The sequence below is a fragment of the Eretmochelys imbricata genome, chromosome 21, assembly GCF_965152235.1.
Source record: "Eretmochelys imbricata isolate rEreImb1 chromosome 21, rEreImb1.hap1, whole genome shotgun sequence".
Taxonomy (NCBI): Eukaryota; Metazoa; Chordata; order Testudines; family Cheloniidae; genus Eretmochelys; species Eretmochelys imbricata.
In genome coordinates, this window is record NC_135592.1 from 14,891,146 (window position 1) to 14,907,711 (window position 16,566).

The following is a 16,566-nucleotide window of genomic DNA, read 5'->3' on the forward strand; positions in this document are numbered from 1 at the left end:
GTGAGCAGCCCCGGGTCCGAGCTGGCCTCCCCACCCCCACAGGCACCTGGCAGTCAACCCAGGCCCCCAAACTCACAGGTGCTTCACGCTCCAGACCCCAAGGGCTCCAATATGTGGGGTAATCCCCTTGGGCCTGCTCCCTCGGCCTGTGCTAGACTCTGGGCCAGGTTAGGCTTGTCAGGGCCTTCGGCCCCACAGAACTGCCCCAGGCCCCATCCTGGCCCCCTGGCAGGCCGGGGCTGGACTGTCCAAGTCAAGCTGGAAAAGGCACAGCTGGGCTAAGCTGGCACGATCCCCCTGGCGTTACCATGGGCCCACTTGCCCCAGGCTCATCATCTGCATTGTGCGCCCCTTCCCCTGCTAACCTCCCCCACCTCTCATCAGTAGCTCCCCCGGCCCCTTCTCCCTCCCCTCCCGCTTTGGACCCCACCTGCCATTGGGATCCCTCACCTCCATCACCTCCCTTGCTTCCTCCCCTGCTATTCCATGCCCTCTTTGGCCCATCCCTTCCCTTCCATCTCCCCATCTCCTAGCCAGCCTGTGGGTGACTCTCCTCTTCCCACCAGTCCCTGTTCCTTTATGCCCCGTCGGGCCAATGCCTCTATTTACCCCACACGCACACCCCCTCCGTGTGCCCCGCCTGCGCCCACCCACACTGCACCTCTGGTACCAACTTGTTTGTCACTGTCTCCGCTCTCCGGTGAATCAGCGGAGTGGGAGGAACAATAAGCACAGGCAGAATTGACGAGTCGTGTCTGCAATATCGGGAGGGAAGAACCGCACCAGAAACTCGCTGCAAAGGCTTGTGCTTACGGAGAGCCATGTGCCGGGAAGGCAGGGCCCGCAGCGGGCGGAGATCGCACTCAGTTGGCCGGCCTGGGCCCTGCCGGCCCGCAGCAGGACAGGTCCAGGGCAGGTGAGGCGCTGGCTTGGGGTTTGTGCTCAGAACTGTCATCCCGGCGGCATGTGGGGGGAAGGGGATGTGACCAAGTCATCCCCTGGGGCGGTGGGGAGGACCCCTGCATCAGCAGGGAGATGTGGCTGGTGGCTGTCTAGGCAGAGAGCATGCACCAGACTGGGAACCAGGAGACCTGGGTTTGATCCCTGCTGGGTCACCTGGGGCAGTCATGTCCAGGCTCTGTGCCTCACCTTGCCCTCCCACCGTTTGCAGTGTTGCCAACTCTCGTGATTTCTCTGTGGGTGATGGGATTTTGGCCAGGGCTGGAGCCAACCCTGCCATGACAGGGGAAGCTCCTCTGGGGAATTTCAGCCCTACCTGGGGATCCCCCCTGCCTCCCCGATTGGCTGCCTGCTCCACCTGCTGGCCTCCTGGGGCTGAGCAACCAATCACAGCTGCTGCAGGCAGAGCTCCAGCAGCTCAGGGCAGCTCAGCCCGCCCCTTCCTGTGAGCAGCAGGGACCGGACAGGACAGTTCTCCTCCCTGCAGCACCCCCAGGAAGGGGTGCGAGTGGGAACGGTCCCTGGAGCCACCTCCCTAGCCTGGATGGGGGAAGGGGACCCTGCTGCAGCCCCCTCCCTGTCCCAGGCCTGGGATAGAGGTTGAAGAATCCCACAGAGGAGGCGGCTGAACTGATGTGGGACTTGTGGGGATCAGGGTTGATTTGGAGGTTGAGAGGCAGAATTAACTGCGGTCAGGGGATGGACTGATGGGGTGAGAGCTCCTGCAGCAGGATCCCAAATCACTGTACCCAAGAAATCTGGGAGAAGGGACAACGCTGTCTCCTGCACACTGAGGATGAGCAAAAGCCAGCCCCCCTGAAACACAGTGTAGTCAGGTAGGAAAGTTTTGGGGGCCAATCTCTTGATCTTTTTGGGTCTGACTCATTTTTGCTTTCTTGAGGTTGGCAATGCTGCTCTTGTCTGCCGTGGCTCTTTAGACTGTGAGCCCCGTGGGGCAGGGACTGCCTCTCACGATGTACAATGGGCCCCGGGTCTCAGCTGGGGCTTCTCGGCGTTACGATGCAACCTGTGACAAAGGGCTGGGTGCCACGTGAAGAGCTCCGGATCCCAGAGGGCAGGGACGGTCCTGCTTGGGTTGCTCTGGAAGCAATTGCGTAGCAAACGCAGCAGCCCCGACCACCTAGGGCAGGAAGCACCGTGGAGATCACACTTGCGTTGTTGTCCTACATCAGTACCATTGTTGGCCCTTCTCCCGTTAGAGCTGCCAGCTCAGCAGGGCTGGGGCTGGTCAGTCCAGGGAAGGGAGAGGTGTGGTCATTTCGGCAGGATGGTCACTAGCCTGGACGTTTGGAGACTTGGGTTTAGTGCCCCGTGTGATCTTGAACAAGTCACTCTGTGCCTCATTTTCCTCAGCTGGGCCGCGGGGGTAATAGCACTTCCCTGCCATGTACGAATACATACAGTAAAGAGTGAGGTGTTCAGATACCAGGGTAATGGGCCAGGTGGGAACCACAGATGGAGTTAGCAGGAAGCCATCTTCTCTCTGAAGGGCTGATTCTACCAACCTCACTCCATTAACTGCAATGGAGCTCCTCACCACAAGCGAGGGTGGCCCAGTTTCAGAGCTGGGCCCATAGCTCCAGAGCATTCAACTCTCGTTAGATGTGGTGGTTTTTTCCCAACAGCCCCAGCTGCCAGAGTCAGGAGAGCACCTGCGCCTCTCAGCTTTCATTTGAAACAAACCACAAAGAGCCCGGCTTTGGCCCTTGTGCTTGCCTGAGAACGTGAAGTGAATGCCCCCTGAAGGCTCAGAAGGGGGAAAAAGCACCCCAAATTTATGTTAAAAATCTCATAATTTTGGCGGCCTGACTCATGATCTTGCATGCCTGGGGTGGGACTGCCCTTGAGATGAGCTGCACACTGATCTCCCGTGCACTTTGGGCCTTGAAATATCACATGGCACTTTCCACAAGAACAGCGGTCCAAGGCCCTGGCCAGATTCCAACTTGGAGCTGGCCCGTCTAGTCCCGTATCCAGTCTCTGGCTGGGGCCAGCACCAGGTTCTTCAGAGTCATGTGCAAATCCCCCACAATGGGTAAGGGGAAAAGCCAGATCTGGGTGGGGCGCAAGGGATTAGATTGCAACAAGACCCTTTGGAGGGAAACTGGAGCTGGTGGGAGGGACCAGCAGCCAGGGATTGGGGGCATGGAAAGTATTGTGATTGAGGAAGGAGCCACATGAGGGCTAGGAGGAGATGGGGACTGGCTGGGCAAGGACCCTGCAGAGGAGACAGGGATGCAGAGATGGGGGAAGGGGACTGGGTGGAAGAAAGACTGGGACCCAGATTCATTTGTTGCAGAATTTGGAAAGCACAGAGCGAAGGAGGCAGGGGTCTAAATGAAGAGGAAGGATAAATCAGTTGAATGCTGCGCTGCAGAATTGGATTCTCTCCCTGCCTCGGCCACAGAGTTCCTGTGGTGTTTCAGAAAGTGGAGGAAGTAACCAGGGGGGTAGCCGTTTTAGACTAGATTCTGACCAGCAGGGAGGGATTGGTCATGCATCTGAATGTGGACAGCAGTTTGGATGAAAGTGAACATGAAATGATCGATTTCATGACTCTAAAGAAAGGAAGGAGCAAGAGCAGTAGAATAAGGACAATGGACTTCAAAACAGCCAAGTTTACCAAACTCAGAGAACTGGTAGGTAAGGTCCTGTGGGAAGAAAATCTAAGGAACAAAGGAGTTCAGGACAGCTGGCAGTCTCTCAAGGAGATAATATTAAGGCAGAACAGCAAACTATCCCGATACGAAGGAAAGATTGGAAGAATAGCAAGAGGCCAATATGGCTCCATCAGTAGCTCTTTAATGACCTGAAAATCAAAAAAGAATCTTACAAGAAGGGGAAACATGAACAAATTGCTAAGGAGGAGTACAAAAGAATAGCACCTGCATGTAGAGACAAATTCAGAAAGGCTAAGGCACAAAAAGAGTTATCCCAGCAAAGGACTCAAAAGGCAATAAGAAGAGGTTCTTAAAATACATTAGGATCAAGAGAAAAATGAAGGGAAGTGTAGGTCCCCTATTTAGTGGGGAAGGAGTGCTAATAACACAATATCAAAAAGTCTGAGGTGTTGAATGCCAATTTTGCTTCAGTCTTCTCTATAAAGATTAACGATGACCGGATACTCAACACAAAATTAATATTCACAAGAAAAGGAAGGAACACGAGTCAAAACAGGGAAAGAACAGCTTAAAGAATATTTAGATAAGTTAGATGTATTCAAATCAGTGAGGCGAAGCCTGATGACTTTCATCCTTAAGGAACTAGCTAAAGCAATCTCAGAACCGTTAGCAATTATCTTTGAGAACTCACGGAGGACAGGTGAGGTCCCAGAGAACTTTAAAAAGGGGAACAAAGAGGATCTGGGAAATTATAGACCAGTCAGCCTAACTTGGATACATAGAAAGATACTGGAACAAATAACTAAACAATCAGTTTGTAAGCACCTCAAGGATAATAGAGTTAGAAGGAATAGCCAGCATGGATTTGTCTACAACACATCATGCCAAACCAACTTAATTTCCTTCTTTGACAGGGTTACTGGCCTAGTGGATTGGGGGGAAGCAGTAGACGTGATATATCTTGATTTTAGTAAAGCTCTTGACACAGTCCCACAGGAGAGTCTCATAAGCAAATTATGGAAATGTGGTCTTGATTAAATTACTATAAGGTGGATACACAACTGGTTGAAGGACCATTCTCAAAGTGTAGTTATCAATGGTTTTCTGCCCAAATGGGAGGATGTATCTAGTGAGGTCCCACAGGGCTCAGTCCCGAGTCTGGCATGAATCAATACTTTCATTAGTGAACTGGGTAATGGAGTGGAGAACGTGCTTGTACAGTTTACAGCTGACACCAAGCGGGGAGGGGCTGCAAGTGTCAGGAATCAGGCCCTGAAGTGGAGCCAGTCTCTGGATAACCTAATGAGTGCAGGTGGCCTGTAACAGGCTTAAGACAGGTGCCTGACTGGCTACATGACCTGTTTGGTGGGAAGAGCCAGCAGCAGCAGTTCGGTGGCTGCTCAAACCATTTGCCCATGGCTGTGATAGCTCTGGCTCCTGCTTGCTTCCAGCCCTGCCCCTGCCTTGGTGCTGTCTTGCCTCTTCCCAGGTAACCCAGTTCTGACCCTCAGCTCCAATTCCTGACCTCTGACTTTAGCTCTGGCATCTGGCCTTTGACTCCTGCTTTGACCACTAGACATGACCACCACATCTCGGTCACGTGAGAGCAAGCGCTTTGGAGGACAGGATTAGAATTCGAAGCAACCATGACGAAGTGGAGAACTGGCTTGAGATCAACAAAATGAAATTCAATTAAGACAAGTGCAAAATACTACATCTGGGAAGGAAAAATCAAATGCACAATTACAAAATGGGGAATAATTGGCTAGGCAATAGTACTGCTGAAAAGGACCTGGGGGGGTTGTGACAAAGTGGGACTGTTCTTAATGTTTCCTCTGAATAGTGTGGGGGTGCCTCAGTTTCCCCTAGGCAGTTCTTAAGTATCTAGGTGGTGGGATAAGGGTGTATGATCATTGCAGAGCCCTAGAGGGCAGGTGCGTGCAGGGGTCTGGACACAGAGAATGGCCGACACCCTGTTTCCTGGCAACTGATGGCCTGGCCCTTCCCCCCTGCAAGGTGAGAGCTAAAGGGTTGGAGAACAAAGGAATCAGGTGACCTCCTGGCCCGGGAAAGGGACAAAGCCCAGAGGAGGAGGGGCTGGAGGGAGTTTCAGTTTGGGGCTGGCTGGGACATGGAGTGAAGGGCAGATGTGGTTGTCTGACTTACTGCCCCCCAAAATGGACCCAGCTGAGGGGTCCCGTTCTCTGCACCTACAAGCTCTGTTTTAGACCATGTTCCTGTCATCTAATAAACCTCTGTTTTCCTGGCTGGCTGAGAGTCACGTCTGACTGCGGAGTTGGGGTGCAGGACCCTCTGGCTTCCCCAGGACCCCGCCTGGGCTGACTCGCTGTGGGAAGCACACGGAGGGGCAGAGGATGCTGAATGCTCCGAGGTCAGACCCAGGAAGGTGGAAGCTGTGTGAGCTTTGTGTCCTGCAGACAGGCTGCTCACAGAAAGGAGACTTCCCCAGAGTCCTGACTGGCTTCATGGGGAGCAGTTCCAGAGCATCACCTAGGGACTCCACTACAGGGGTACAGTGGATCACAAAAATAGTGAGTCAACAATGTGATGCAGTTGTGAAAAAAGCTACTACCATTCTGGGGTGTATTAACCGGAGAGTTGTACATAAAACCCAGGAGGTAATTGCATGGCTCTATTCGGCACTGGGGAGTTCCATCTGGGGTACTGTGTTCAGTTCTGGGTCCCACACTTTAAGAAGTATGTGGACAAATTGGAGAGAGTCCAGAGGAAAGCAACCAAAATACTAAAAGAAGGTTTAGAAACCCTGACCTGTGAGGAAAGGTTAGAAAAACTGGGCGTATTTAGTCTGGAGAAAAGACAACTGAGGGGGGAACTGATAAGTCTTCAAATATGTGAAGGGCTGTTATAAAGAGGATGAAGATCAGTTATACTCCATGTTCACTGAAGGTAGGACAAGAAGTAATGGGCTTCATCTGTGGCAAGAGAGTCTTAGGTTCGATATTAGGAAAAACTTTCTAACTCTAAGGGTATGTCTACACTATGAAATTAGGTCGATATTATAGAAGTCAATTTTTAGAAATCGATTTTATACAGTCGAGTGCGTATGTCCACACTAAGCGCATTAAGTCGGCAGAATGAGTCCTCACTACCGTGGCTAGCATCGACTTATGGAGTGGTGCACTGTGGGTAGCTATCCCACAGTTCCTGCAGTCTCCGCCGCCCATTGGAATTCTGGGTTAAGCTCCCAATGCCTGATGGGGCAAAAACATTGTCATGGGTGGTTTGGGGTATATGTCGTCAGTCACCCCTACCTCTGTGAAAGCCACAGCAGACAATCGTTTCGTGCCTTTTTTCCGCGCAGATGCCATACCACAGCAAGCGTACAGCCTGCTCAGCTCAGCTCACCGACACCGCCGCTGTTGTGTCCTGGGTGCTGCGGGCAGCAGACGGTGCAGTAGGACTGCTGACCATCGTCATACACCACTTCTGCTGCAACTCTGCTCTGCTGCTATTGTCTCAATAGCGAATTGCTCTATGTTGTCTGTCATGGGCTCCTGGGTACGTGTGTTCTTCCTCGGGAAATGTGCACGGTGCTAACCGTCATCTTCCACCGCTTCCGCTGCAACTCTGCTCTCTTGCTCTCATGAATCCACCTTGCAGGTCCTCTCGTCGTTCTCTATAAATATCTATTCTCATGGCATCTGTCGTCAGCCACCGCTTCCGCTGCAACTCTGCTCTCCTGCAGACACCATACAACGGCAAGCATGGAGCCTGCTCAGATCACTGCGGCAGTTATGAGCATTGTAAACACCTCGTGCGTTATCCTGCAGCATGTGCAGAACTAGAACCTGCAAAAGCAGGCGAAGAGGCGACGGCAGCACAGTGACGAGAGTGATGAGGACATGGACACAGACTTCTCTCAGAGCACGGGCCCTGGCAATTTGGACATCATGGTGTTAATGGGGCAGGCTCATGCCGTGGAACACTGATTCTGGGCCTGGGAAACAAGTACAGACTGGTGGGACCGCATAGTGTTGCAGGTCTGGGATGATTCCCAGTGGCTGCGAAACTTTCGCATGCGTAAGGGCACTTTCATGGACCTTTGTGACTTGCTTTCCCCTGCCCTGAAGCATAAGAATACCAAGATGAGAGCAGCCCTCACAGTTTACAAGTGAGTGGCAATAGCCCTCTGGAAGCTTGCAACGCCAGACAGCTACCGGTCAGTCGGAAATCAGTTTGGAGTGGGCAAATCTACTGTGGGGGCTGCTGTGATACAAGTAGCCAACACAATCACTGAGCCGCTGCTATCAGGGGTAGTGACTCTGGGAAATGTGCAGATCATAGTGGATGGCTTTGCTGCAATGAGATTCCCTAACTGTGGTGGAGCGATAGACGGAATGCATATCTCTTGGGACCGGACCACCTTGGCAGCCGGTACATAAACCGCAAGGGGTACTTTTCAGAGGTGCTGCAAGCACTGGTGGGTCACAAGGGATGTTTCACTGACATCAACGTGGGATGGCTGGGAAAGGTGCATGATGCTCGCATCTTCAGGAACTCTGATCTGTTTGAACAGCTGCAGGAAGGGACTTACTTCCCAGACCAGAAAATAGCTGTTGGGGATGTTGAAATGCCTACAGTTATCCTTGGGGACCCAGCCTATCCCTTAATGCCATGGCTCATGAAGCCATACACAGGCACCCTGGACAGTAGTCAGGAGCTGTTCAACTATAGGTTGATCAAGTGCAGAATGGTGGTAGAATGTGCATTTGGACATTTAAAAGCACGCTGGCGCAGTTTACTGACTCGGTTAGACCTCAGCGCAATCAATATTCCTATTGTTATTGCTGCTTGCTGTGTGCTCCACAATATCTGTGAGAGTAAGGGGGAGACATTTATGGCAGGGTGGGCGGTTGAGGCAAATCACCTGGCCACTGATTACGTGCAGCCAGACACCAAGGTGATTAGAAGAGCATAGCAGGGCACACTGTGCATCAGAGAAGCTTTGAAAAGCAGTTTCATGACTGGCCAGGCTACTGTGTGACAGTTCTGTTTGTTTCTTCTTGATGAAAACCCACCCCTTTGGTTCACTCTACTTCCCTGTAAGCCAACCACCCTCCCCCCCTTCGATCACCGCTTGCAGAGGCAATAAAGTCATTGTTTCAAAATCATGCATTCTTTATTAATTCATCACTCAAATAGGGGGATAACTGCCAAGGTAGCCTGGGAGGGGTAGGGGAGGAGGGAAGCACTGGGTGGGGTGGTGGATAAGGGGAGGAGGGAAGGACAAGGCCACACTGCACTTCAAAACTTATTGAATGCCAGCCTTCTGCTGCTTGGGCAGTCCTCTGTGGTGGAGTGGTTGGGTGCCTGGAGGCCTCCCCTGCATTCTTGGGTGTCTGGGTGAGGAGGCTATGGGAGCAGGGCAGTTGGTTACACAGGGGCTGCAGCGATGGTCTGTGCTCCTGCTGCCTTTCCTGCAGCTCCACCAGCTGCCAGAGCATATCAGTTTGATCCCCCAGTAGCCTCAGCATTGCATCCTGCCTCCTCTCATCTTGCTCCCGCCACCTCTCATCTCGCTCGTCCCTCCTGTCCTCAAATTCATTTTCTGCTTTCCTGGACTCTGACATTGTTTGCCTCCATGCGTTCTGCTGAGCTCTTTCAATGCGGGAGGCCTGCATGAGCTCAGAGAACGTTTCATCGCGAGTGTTTTTTTTTCGCCTTCTTAGCTGCGCTAGCCTCTGGGATGGAGATGATGGGGGGAGTGTTGAAACATTTGCAGCTGTGGGAGGGAAAAAAGGGAGAGTAATATTTTAAAAGGCACATTTTAGAGAACAATGGGTAGACTCTTTCACGGTGAACCAAGCTGTTAACATTACATAGTACATGTGCTTTCGGTACAAAGTTGTATTTTGCCTCTTATATTGAGGGCCTGCTGGTTTGGTGTGAGAGATCACACATGCAGGGCTGGGCAACAGAATTTGGCTTGCAGGCAGCCATGATAAGCCACAGTCTTTCAGCTTCTTCAACCTTCATAACATGTGGGAATGGTTTCAAACAGCAGCACCCTCCTTTCCCATACCAAGCACCCATTGGGTTGGCCATTTAAAAGGAGGGGCTGCGGTTTTCGGGTTAACGTGCAACACAAACCCAGCTAAACGCCCCAACCCCACCCAATTCTCTGGGATGATCACCCTCCTGAGGATAACACAGAGAGATAAAGAACATATGTTTCTTGAATGCCAGCAAACACCGGGACCATACGCTGCCGTGCTTTGTTATGCAATGATTCCAGACTACGTGCTACTGGCCTGGCGTGGTAAAGTGTCCTACCATGGAGGAAGGAATAAGGCTGCCCTCCCCAGAAACCTTTTGCAAAGGCTTTGGGAGTACCTCCAGGAGAGCTTCATGGAGATGTCCCTGGAGGATTTTCACTCCATCCCCAGACACGTTAACAGACTTTTCCAGTAGCTGTACTGGCCACGAATGCATCTCAAGTCTTCAGGGCAAATTAATCATTAAACACGCTTGCTTTTAAACCATGTATTATATTTACAAAGGTACACTCACCAGAAGTGCCTTCTCTGGCTTCATGGTCAGGGAGCCTGCCTTGGGAGGGTTGGGAGGATATTGGCTCCAGGGTGATAAACAGTTCCTGGCTGTCGGGGAGAACGGTTTCTCCGCTTGCCTGGTGTGCGCTGTTAGGGGGCTTATTCCTTCACCCACTTACTTCCCTGGTCCCTCTCGCATGAACAGAGAGCAACAATACCCGAAGTCCAAAGGTGCAAACAATTCGATGTTTATTGGGGTGAACTTCCAGCAAGCATGATTCCAGTTTCCTTCCTTAGTATCCTCCTTCCCAACTCTGACACCACAGAGCCTTACACCTGTGTCCCTGTTCCCATTCCTACCCTTAGCCAAACATGATTCCAACTTCCTTACTCCCATTCCCTGTTCCCATTTCCCCCTTTAGCAAAACATGATTCCAATTTCCGCACCCCCATTCCCTGTTCCCATCTCCCTCCCCCACCCACCCTCCCGCCCACACCCACTCACTTCCTCATTGACTACAGATTATATAGTAAAACTTGAGTTCTGCTTAGCTATACCTTAACCAATCATTTTCCTGAAATTTAACTAACCAATCCTAACATATTGTAACATGATTATGTAACCAATTATATCCCACCACCTTAATTCGTTTACACCCAGCAAAATTAATTATACAGCAGACAGGAACAATCACAGAACCAGAGCAATTATACAGACAAACAATAGCAAAGTGGGAACTATAATGACAAAACAATACAGAAGTGAGGATTTCACATCCCAGCTATTGATAAGTGAGTTCTTGCCAGACAGGATGCTATCAAACTAAGTTTCCTTTTACATTTTCTAGGCACTTCCCTTTCTCTGGAGGTGATAGGATACAATCCTGTCCTGATAGTGCCTAACAGCCCAATAGCACCTTTTCAATGTGACTAGTTTGGAATGTGAGGAGGTGACCTGTCGCTTCCTAGCTTATGGCTGCCTCTGCTGCTTAGCCAAAGGCCTTAGCCTAAGAACAGGGCCTCAGACTGTCCCAGTAAGAGAAGGCTCTTACACCAGCAGACAGTGATTTTGATTCTTTCTTTTATACCTCTAGAACTAGCCAAGTGATAAGAATACACCTAAATTCTTAAAGTACAGGCCTTTGCAGACAGGCCTGAATATCTTTATCCTAACATGCGCTATCCTCCTCCTCCTCATCTTCCTTGTCCCCAAAATCCTCATCCCTGTTGCATGAAACTCTCCCCTTGCAGGTGTCCACGGACAGGGGTGGGGTAGTGGTAGGGCCCCCCCCAGAATTGCATGCAGTTCATCATAGAAGCAGTATGTCTGGGGCTCTGACCTGGAGCGGCCGTTTGCCTCTTTGTTTTTTTGATAGGCTTGCCCGAGCTCCTTAATTTTCATGTGGCACTGCTGTGGGTCCCTGTTGTAGCCTCTGTCCATCATGCCCTTGGAAATTTTTGCAAATATTTTGGCATTTCGTCTTTTGGAACGGAGTTCTGATAGCATGGATTCGTCCCCCCCATACAGCGATTGGATCCTGTACCTCCCATTCAGTCCATTCTGGAGCTCTTTTGCGATTCTGGAACTGCATGGTCACCTGTGCTGATGAAAGAAAAGGAGTACTTGTGGCACCTTAGAGACTAACGAATTTATTTGAGCATGAGCTTTCGTGAGCTACAGCTCACTTCATCAGATGCATACCGTGGAAACTGCAGTTTCTCACGAAAGCTCATGCTCAAATAAATTCGTTAGTCTCTAAGGTGCCACAAGTACTCCTTTTCTTTCTGCGAATACAGACTAACACGGCTGTTACTCTGAAACCTGTCATTGTGCTGATGAGCTCGCCACGCTGGCCAAACGGAAAATGAAATTCAAAAGTTCCCGGGGCTTTTCCTGTGTACCTGGCTAGTGCATCTGAGTTGAAAGTGCTGTCCAGAGCGGTCACAATGGAGCACTCTGGGATAGCTTTTGGAGGCCAATACTGTTGAATTGCATCCACACTACCCCAAATTTGACCCGGCGATGTCGATTTCAGTGCTAATCCCCTCGTCGGGGAGGAGTACAGAAATCGATTTTCAGAGCCTTTTAAATTGACAAAAATGGCTTCGTCGTGTGGACGGGTGCAGGGTTAAATCAATCGAACGCTGCTAAATTCGACCTAAACTCGTAATGTAGACAAGGGCTAAGGATAGTTATGCTCTGGAACAGACTTCCAGGGGATGATGCGGAATCTCCATCACTGGAGGTTTTTAAGACTTGATGATCTCTCAAGGTTCCTTCCAACCCTGTCTGTCTTTATATTCTGTGTTTGTAGAGTGCCTCGCACAAGGGAGCCCTGGCCCATAGCTAGGCCTCCTAGGCACTACTGTAATACATGTAATAAATAATAACAATACTCCTTTTTAGATGCAACCTACTATTTTGCTTGCTTTTGTCACTCCCTGTGGACATAATGACACCCAGAGCTTCTGAGCTGTTACAGCTCATGTAGAAGCCAGCAATGTGTGGTGTAGTTCAAATTGTTCCTGCCAATGATCATTATCTACATTTGCAAATGTCTACAGGAGATTGCAACTGGTTGTGTGCTGGCCAATCACCTTGCTTTAGTAGGACTTCCTGGAGTTCCTCTGTCTTGAATAACTCAGAGAGATAAAGTGGGTGAGGTAATATCTTTTATTGGACCAACTTATAATGGTGACAGTGACAATATTTGCAGCTAGCCAGAGCTCTTCCTTAGGTCTGGGAAAGGTAGTCAGTGCACGGCTAAACACAAGAACAAACAGATAGTTTAGCATACATAGTTAGCACATGTTCTAAGGGAACATTCAAGGGGAAGTGGCCCATTAGCATCTCTGCAGCATTGGACAAAAAGGTGAGTTAATGGGTTGCAGATTGTTGTAATAAGTCATAAATCCAGTGCCCTTATTAAGAACAAGATTTTTAGTGTCTAGCAAAGTTATGAATTTCAGCTCCCAGGCTTGGCTTTTGAAAGTGTTGTGCAGGTTTCCTTTGAGGATGAGGACTGAGAGGTCAGCTATGGAGCGATCACTTTCTGAAAAGTGTTCACCCACAGGTGTAGGGTTGGTGGTATCCCTGGAAGTTTCATCACATGACATAATCTTTAATTAAAGATTGATCTTTAATTCCTGGAAACTCCAGGATAATCCTGGAGAGTTCGCAACCCTACGCAGAAGACAGGGTGTTTTTGTCTTTTACCATTTTCCAGTGCGAGTTCATTCGAGAGTGTAGTGATTGTCCAGTTTCACCCACATAGTTGTTATTGGGGCATTTAGTGCAAAGGATGGGTGGATGCATATGGAGATGGATGGGATGTGTCTGGGAATGGATGACAGGGTGGATGAATCTGGGGTTGGATGGGACATGTCTGGGGATGGATGGGTGGGTGGATGCATATGGAGATGGATGGGATGTGTCTGGGGATGGATGGATGGGTGGATGCATATGGAGATGGCTGGGACATGTCTGGGGATGGATTGGACGTGTCTGGTGATGGATGGGTGGGTGGATGCATATGGAGATGGATGGGATGTGTCTGGGGATGGATGGGTGGGTGGATACGTATGGAGATGGATGGGAGGTGTCTGGGGATGGATGGGATGTGTCTGGGGATGGATGCGTGGGTGGATGCATATGGAGATGGATGGGAGGTGTCTGGGGATGGATGGGTGGGTGCGTATGGAGATGGATGGGACGTGTCTGGGGATGGATGGGTGGATGCGTGTGGAGATGGATGGGACATGTCTGGGAAAGGATGGGTGGGTGCGTATGGAGATGGATGGGATGTGTCTGGGGATGGATTGGACATGTCTGGGGATGGATGGGTGGGTGGATGCATATGGAAATGGATGGGACATGTCTGGGAATGGAGGGGAATAGGGATGGGGATGCGGATGAAGGGGCGGGTAAATATATTTGTTCATCCACTCAGTGACTCTCTCACGTTGAGTGCCTCAGGTTGCATTTGGTCACATACATGGGGCCAGTGCGGGGGCTAGCTGTAGCCTGGGCTGCAATGCCAGCAGCCTGTAGGTGATGCTCCGCTCTGCATTTCTGCTTCAGCCCCGCTGCAGGGAGAGGCGTCCTTGCTTTCTCAGCACCTGGCTGAGCTCAGGAGCTGCATGGGAGAGAAGCTGGGGATAATTGAGGGAGGCGCCCACAGATCATTTCTGCCCATGACTGGGTTTTCACTGGTGCTGCAGCACTGGTGTGGTTCCCTGCACTGGGAGTGCTCATGGTAGCCAGAGTGCCGGAGGTTAGTTCACTGTCATCTCACCTAAAGAAAAACAAATGCAGTTCTAGCCCGCACAGTTGTAAAGAAAACTTTCTGGGTGTGATTCGGTGCAGTGGTGTTTTACTGATGGGGTCCTGCAGCTCAGAATAGGGGTGGACTACTCCATATTCCTCACTAGGGTGTTGACTCTGAACCCTAACAAAGGTTGTGTAAATAGCCACATTGTTAACTATTTTCCTGCTGTTCATCTTAGCAACCATTCTGAGTTTTTGTGCGGGGTTTAGCATTGGGGTGGGGTTTCCCCTTCTCTTCCCCCACCCCATCTCCATTAGCCATGACTCTGTGATTCCTACAGTGGATTGCTCTCGTGACCTCCATATGGAGCTTTCCCTGAAGCCCACAGCTGGTGCAGAAGGGAGCAGGCTGCTTGGCCAAGGGTAATCCATGGACCTGCCCATACTTCCTCTTCAGCTCTGGCTGAAAGTCAAGGGCTTGAAACTGATATGCAAAGCCCTGTGTGATTTCAATCCTGCCTGTCGAGGAGACCCACTTCCTCCACTAGCGATGAATGGAATCAGCTGATGCCCTCCTGCTGGCCAAGCCTGGGCAGGAACAGCGAGAGCTGCAGATGGGACTGTTCCACTAGAGACCCTTGGCTCTAGGATCACGTCCTTCCTTAGTCCAACTGCACCCGACCTATCAGCCTGGCCAGGCCATCTCTCTGCTCAGCACTTGGCCCGGGTGATGGAGCTCTGTTCCCAGCACACCTCTGCACTGGGTTAATATTACTTCATGGCTTGTGCGATTTGCAGGGTTCATCCCAGCTCCCAGGATCAATGGAGACGGGAATCTTTGTAAAGTTGTGAGAGGAACGAATATATAACCTCCTGTCCAGGCCTTCCACGCACGCACTCCTGCTATGAGCCCAGTGACATGGGTAGCCACACGGGAAGCGGGGGGGCTGAGCCACATGGGGGATCACCAACCCTGGTGCCTCTTCCAGCACCACGGCTGATCCCGGAAGCAGGCTGCGGAGAAGGCGCAGAAGGGGGTGTCGGGGATCCCTGAGGTGACTGCTGGCCAGAGCACCCCTGCTGAGGCACACGGGGAGCCGGCCTCCCCGGGAGGAAGGGCCCAGAGCCAGGAAGGGTTGCTGCAGAGCATGGCCCAAGCACCTCGCAGGTGAGGAGCAGGGCCCCGAGGCAAATGTTCGGGCACAGCGAGGTGGAGGCGGAAGAAAGGAAGGAAGCGAGCAGCGAAGGGTGTCTCTCGAGAGCCTGGGCCATGACAAACAGGAAGAGCTGGAGGGGCTGGGCCAGGAAGAGAAGGAGGATGTGCATGGGGCTGGTGGGAGAGGACCCAGGGCAGGGGAGTCCAGGCTTGTCTACACCAAGGGGAGGCCAGCGGCATGGCTACAATGCCACAGCCCGCAGCGGTACCTCCGTCGGTAGGAGCTCCTGCACCTTCCAGAGCGGCGGAAGCTTTCTCCCATTGACCTAGGCGCACCTACCCCGGGGGCTAGGTCGGCAGAGCTCTGTCCTCAATTCACCCCCCAGCCATGGCCATCTCCATGGGAAGCCAAGGAGGTCACAGGCAGGAGGGGGAACGGTGGCTACTGCCTGGCCGAGGGAGAATGGCTCTCCTGATGGTGAAGCTCTGACAGCCTCTGGGTTAGAGAGGCTGGGGACAGAGGAGTCGGGGAGGGGGTGTGCTGTGGGGACCAGGCAGGGCCAGGGCTCCTGGAGCAAGCCTCCAGCGGGGAAGCCCCAGGGCCTGCATCTCATGCTGTGCTTAATTTGTGCCAGGGCTTGCTCGGGCTGAGCCCTGGCACCTCTGAGCCTGGCGGTTCAGAGCCCCGGAGCCTCTGGGCCTGGCAATTCAGAGCCCTGGAGCCTCTGGGCCCCGCAGTTCATGGCCCCGGAGCCTCTGGGTCTGGCCGGTAAGAGCCCTGGAGCCTCTGGGCCTGGCAGTTCATGGCCCCAGCACCTCTGGGCCTGGCAGTTCAGAGCCCTGGCGCCTCTGGGCCCAGCGGTTCAGAGCCCTGGCACCTCTGGGCCTGGCAGTTCATGGCCCCAGAGCCTCTGGGCTTGGCGGTTCAGAGCCCTGGAGACTCTGGGCCCAGCAGGTCAGAGAACCGTGCCTCTGGGCCCGGCAGGTCAGAGCCCTAGAGCCTCTGGG